General features: G+C 38.4%; 1 pseudogene; it reads right to left on the bottom strand.

Moving 5' to 3' along the window:
- Nucleotides 1–4,817: 4,817 nt before the first annotated feature.
- Nucleotides 4,818–5,839, bottom strand: LOC123834499 (heterogeneous nuclear ribonucleoprotein A1-like; annotated as a pseudogene).
- Between the last annotated feature and the right edge of the window lie 329 nt (nt 5,840–6,168).

Raw genomic sequence — 6,168 nt, 5'->3', positions numbered from 1 at the left:
GCCCCTATTCTGTGGCAGGACTGGCCCTCTTAGTCATTCTTCCTTCAGTCCCAATGCAGCACGCCCCTCTCCCAGACAGTCCTGCCCACACCATGTCTCCTGACCAGATTTCTGTAGGGCTTCAGTCTCCTGGAAATGGTATCAGTCTCATTTCACAGTTAGGCCAGAGTACACCTAGTTAAGACTCACCATATTCAGGCCAAGGACCAACCACAGCAGGCAAGGAGAGCCTCTGCAGATGACTGACCTGCTCTCCAGAACAGAGCAGCCAAAACACAACAACAAAGACAATGCATCACAACCAGAGACACTCCCTGAAGTGTCAGCCTCTGGGCACTACATGACCTAATATATAAACCCATTACTTTCAGCAGCAGGAGACATAACTGGCTTTTCTAATACACAGAAGAAGGTAGACTTAGACAAAATGCCAAGATAGAGGAATATACCACAAATAAGGAACACGATAGGCCACAGCCAAGATCTAAGCAAAACAGAACAATCATAAGGATATTTACCGGGCTTGAGAAAGAGTAGAAGACATCAGGGGGACCCCTACCACAGAGATACAAGTGTTAAAAAAGAATCATTCAGAGATGAAGAATGTGATAAATGAGATAGTAACAGGCTTAATGCAAGAACAGCAAGCTGAAAAAAAGCAGAGGAATAAATTAGTGATCTAGAAGACAAAATAATGGAAAATAATGAAGCTGAACAAAAGAGAGAAAGAAGAATTATGGAACTTGAGAATAGACTTAGGGAACTCAGTGACTCCGTCAAATGTAATTAACATTTGTATTATAGGAGTCCCAGAAGAAGAGAGATAAAAGAGGCAGAAAATTTATTTGAGGAAATGATAGCTAAAAACTTCCCTAATCTGAGGAAAGAGACATCCAGATCCAGGAGGCACAGAGAACTCCTGTCAAAATCAACAAAGCAGACCAACACGAGACATACTGTAATTAAATTTAAAAAGTTTATGGATAAAAAATCGTAAAAGCATTAAGACAAAAGAAGTCCCTAACTTACAAGTAAAGACCCATAAGCCTAGCTTCAGATTTCTCCACAGAAACTTGGCAAGTCAAAAGAGACTGGCACAATGTAGTCAAAGTGCTGAATGGGAAAAATCTGTAGCCAAGAATACTCTATCCAGCAAGGCTATCATTCATAACAGAAGGAGAGATAAAGAGTTTCCCAGACAAACAAAAACTAAAGGAATTTGTGACCACTAAACCAACCCTGTAAGAAATATTAAAGAGAATTCTTAGTGCAAAGGAAACACCAAAAATGACAAAGACTGGAAAGGATCAGAGAAAATCTCCAGAAACAATGGCAAAACAAATAATAAAATCACACTAACTACATATCTATCAATAATTACTTTGAATGTAAATGGACTAAATGCTCCAATCAAAAGACAGGGTTTCAGAATGGATAAAAAAAAAAAAAAAAAAAGATCCATCAATATCCTGCCTACAAGAGACTCACTTTAGACCTAAAGACACCTGCAGATTGAAAATGAGGCAATGGAGAAACACTTGTCATGCAAATAGATGTCAAAAGTAAGCTGGAGTAGTAAAACTTATATTGGACAAACGACTTTAAAGCAAAGACTGTAACAAGAGATGAAGAGGGCACTATATCATAATAAAGGGACAATCCAACAAGATCTAACAATTGAAAATATGCACCCAACATAGGAGCACCCAAATATATAAAGCAATTCATAACAAACATAAAGGAACTAATTGATAATAATACAATAATAGTAGGAGAATTTAACACCTCCCTTACATCAAAGGACAGATCATCTAAACAGAAAATCAGTAAGGAAACAATGGCTTTGAATGACACACTGGACCAGATGTACTTAACAGATATATTCAGAACATTTCATCCTAAAACAGCAGAATACACATTCTTTTCAAGTGCACATGGGACATTCTCCAGAACAGATCACATACTGGGTCACAAATCAGGCTTCACCAAATACAAAAAGACTGAGATCATACCATGCATGCTTTCTGACAATAACACTATGAAACTTGAAGTCAACCACAAGAAAAAATTTGGAATGACCACGAATACATTGAGGTTAAACAACATGCTACTAAACAATGAATGGTTCAACCAGGAAATCAAAGAAGAAATAAAAAAATACATGGAAACAAATGAAAATGAAAACGCAACAGTCTGAACCCTTTGGATGCAGCAAAAGCAGCAAAAGCTCCCTTCCTAAGAGTGAAGTATATGGCATTACAGGCCTACCACAAGAAGCAAGAAAAATATCAAACAACCTAACCTTATACCTAAAGAAGCTAGAAAAACAAAACAAAACAAACAAACAAACAAAAAACAACAACAGATGAAGCCTAAAGCCAACACAAGGAAGGCAATAATAAAGATTAGAGCAGAAATAAATGATAAAGAACCTAAAAAACCATAGAACAGATCAATGAAACCAGGAGACAGTTCTTTGGAAAAATTAATAAAATTGATAAACCTCCAGCCAGACTTATCAAAAAGAAAAGATAAAGGAGCAAATAAATAAAATCACAAATGAGAAAGGAGAAATAACAACCAACAATCACAGAAACACAAGCAATCAAATATGAAGAAAAACTATATGCCAACAAATTGGACAACCTGGAAGAAGTGGATAAATTCCTAGAAATTATAAACTACAGAAACTAAAACAGGAAGAAATAGGAAACCTGAACAGATTGATAACCAACAGGACATTGAATTAGTAGTAAAAAAAACTTCCAACAAACAGAAGTCCATGGTCAGATGGCATCACAGGTGAATTCTACCAACCACTTATAGAAGAGTTAATATTTATTCTTCTCAAACTGTTCCAAAAAAAGAGAAAAGGAAGGAAAACTTTCAGATTCATTCTATGAGGCCAGAATTAACCTTATTTGAAAACCAGATAAAGATACCACTAAAAAAGAGAACTATAGGCCAATATCCCTCATAAACAGGGATGCAAAAATTCTCAACAAAATACTAGCAAATGAAATCCAAAGATACATGAAAAAAATCATTTGCCACAATCAAGTGGGGTTTATTCCTGGGTTTCAAGAGTGGTTCAATATTTGCAAATCAATCAACATATACACCATATTAATAAAAGAAAGTGTAAGAACAATTGATGCAGAAAAGTCATTTGACAAAGTATAACATCCCTTCATGATAAAAACTCTCAACAAAGTAGGTTTAGAGACAATATACCTTATATAATAAAGGTTATATATGAAAAACCCACAGCTAATATCGTTCTCAATGGGGAAAAACTGAGAGCTTTTCCTCTAGAGTCACGAACAAAACAGTGCTGTCCACTCTCACCACTGTTATTTTTTATTTATTTATTTAAATTCAATTAGCCAACCTATAGTACATCATTAGTCCGAGATGCAGTGTTTAACAGTTTATCAGTTGCATGTAACAACCGGTGCTCATCACATCACGAGCCCTCCTTAATGCCCATCACCCAGTTACCCTATGTCCCACCCATCTCCCTTCCAGCAATCCTCAGTTTGTTTCCTATAGTTAAGAGTCTCTCATGATTTTTCTCCTTCTTTGATGACTTCCCATTCAGTTTTTCTTCCCTTCCCCTATGATCTTCTGTGCTGTTTCCTATATTCCACATATGAGTGAAATCATATGATAATTGTCTTTAACTGAATGATTTATATCACTCAGCATGATACCCTACTGTTCCATCCATGTCAATGCAAATGGTAAATATTCATCCTCTCTGAAGGCTGAGTAAATTTCCATTGTATATATATACCACATCTTTATCCATTCGTCTGTTGATGGACATCTTGGCTCTTTCCACAGTTTAGCTATTGTGGACATTGCTACTATGAACATTGGGGTGCAGGTACCCCTTCGGATCACTGCATTTGTATCTTTGGGGTAAATATCCAGTAGTGCAATTGCTGCATCATAGGGTAGCTCTATTTTCAACATCCTGAGGAACCTCCATAGTGTTTCCCAGAGTGCTGCACCAGCTTGCATTCCCACCAACAGTGTAAGAGGGTTCTCCTTTCTCCGCATCCTTGCCAACATTTGTTGTTTCCTGTCTTGTTAATTATTGCCATTCTGACTGGTGTGAGGTGGTATCTCATTGTAGTTTTGATTTGTATTTACTTGGTGCCAAGTGATGTTGAGCATTTTTTCATGTGTCTGTGGGCCATTTGGATGTCTTCTTTGGAGAAATGTCTGTTCATGTTTTCTGCCCATTACTTGACTGGGTTATTTGTTTTTTGGGTGTTGAGATTGAGGCGTTCTTTATAGATCTTGGATAGTAGCCATTTATCTGATATGTCATTTGCAAATATCTTCTCCATGCTATTGGTTGTCTTTTGGTTTTGTTGACTGCTTCCTTTGCTGTGCAAAAGCTTTTTATCTTGATGAAGTCCCAATAGTTCATTTTTGCTTTTGTTTCCCTTGCCTTTAGAGATGTATCTAGCAAGAAGTTGCTGTGGCCAAGGTCAAGAGGTTGTTGCCTGTGTTCTTCTCTAAGATTTTTTTTTTAAGACACATTTATTCAGCGTCATGATCAGACTATTACATTTAGCAATCAACAGCATGGGTGCAAAAAAAAAAAATACATTAAAACCCTTTGTTTGAATGCTTTACACTTTCCACAGAACAGAAACTAAAATAACCTGTTATACAATTAGTTACAAATACAGTCCTTGAGTTTTTTGCCCATACACAGGAATATTGTCTAAAACATGTCTTCTTTGTAGCACCTAGGCCCTGCCACCACTGTGCTTGTCTGAGTTCACAAATCTGCTGTAACCTCTAGCTTCCCTGTCACTTCTCTGGCTCTCCTCTTCTGCTAAGGTTTGTTTCCTGGCAGTAATTAAAACCTTCTGCCACTGCCATAGCTACTGCTGCTGCTGGAACCACCACAGCCACCTTGGTTTCGTGGTTTGGCAAAGTATTGGCCTCCATCACCATAGGGGCCAGAGCTTCTGCCTCCAAAATTTCCTCCTTTCATGGGTCCAAAATTTGAGAATTGATTGTTGTAATTGCCAAAATCATTATAGCTCCTGCCATCTCCAAAGTTGCTACCATCATTACCAAATCCATTATAGCCATCCCCACTGCCACCATATCCATCACCACCTTGACTGCCACCAAAGCCACCACGACCACGGAAGTTCTCTCCATGACCAAAGTTGTCATTCCCACCAAAACCACCTCCACGACCACCACCAAAGATTCCAGAACCACTTCGACCTCTTTGGCTGGATGAAGTGCTAGCCATCTCTTGCTTAGATAGGGCTTTCCTTACTTCACAGTTGTGGCCATTCACAGTATGGTATTTTTGAATGATAATCTTGTCTACAGAGTCATGGTCATCAAATGTTACAAAAGCAAAACATCTCTTTTTACCACTGCCTCAGTCAGTCATGATCTCGATCACTTCAATTTTCCCATACTGTTCAAAATAATCTCTTAGATGTTCTTCAGTGTCTTCTTTAATGCCACCAACAAAAATCTTTTTCACAGTTAAGTGGGCACCAGGTCTTTGAGAATCTTCTCTTGAGACAGCCCTCTTTGGTTCCACAACTCTTCCAGCCACCTTGTGTGCCCTTGCATTCATGGCTTCATCCACCTCCTCCACAGTGGCATATGTGACAAACTCAAAGCCTCTGGAGCACTTGGTGTTTGGATCTCTCATTACCACACAGTCTGTAAGGATTCTGCATTGTTCAAAATGGCTCCCCAGACTCTCATTGCTTGTTTCAAAGCTCAAACCTCTGATGAAGAGCTTCTGCAGCTGTCCAGGCTCTTTGGGAGACTCTGACTTAGACATGATGGCGGTGGGAGGGGAGACTTTAACGATGCTTACTCTGTGGCATCCATGGGCAGAAAGCTCTTCTCTAAGATTTTGATAATTTCTGTCTCACATTTAGGTTTTTCATCCATTTTGAGTTTATCTTTGTGTATGATATAAGAAAAAGGCCCAGTTTCATACTCCTGCAGGTGGCTATCCAATTTTCCCAGCACCATTTATTAAAGAGACTGTGCTTTTTCCATTGGCTACTCTTTCCTGCTTTGTCAAAGATTAGTTGACAATAGAGTTGAGGGTCCATTTCTGGGTTCTCTATTCTGTTCCATTGATCTATGCATCTGTGTTTGAGC

This window comes from Mirounga angustirostris, unplaced genomic scaffold (genome assembly GCF_029215605.1).
Source record: "Mirounga angustirostris isolate CCGP_5_RB_7025 unplaced genomic scaffold, mMirAng1.0.hap1 SCAF_1, whole genome shotgun sequence".
In the NCBI taxonomy this organism is placed as follows: Eukaryota; Metazoa; Chordata; class Mammalia; order Carnivora; family Phocidae; genus Mirounga; species Mirounga angustirostris.
Note: the sequence above shows the minus strand (reverse complement) of the source record. Positions and strands in the feature narration are given on the sequence as shown.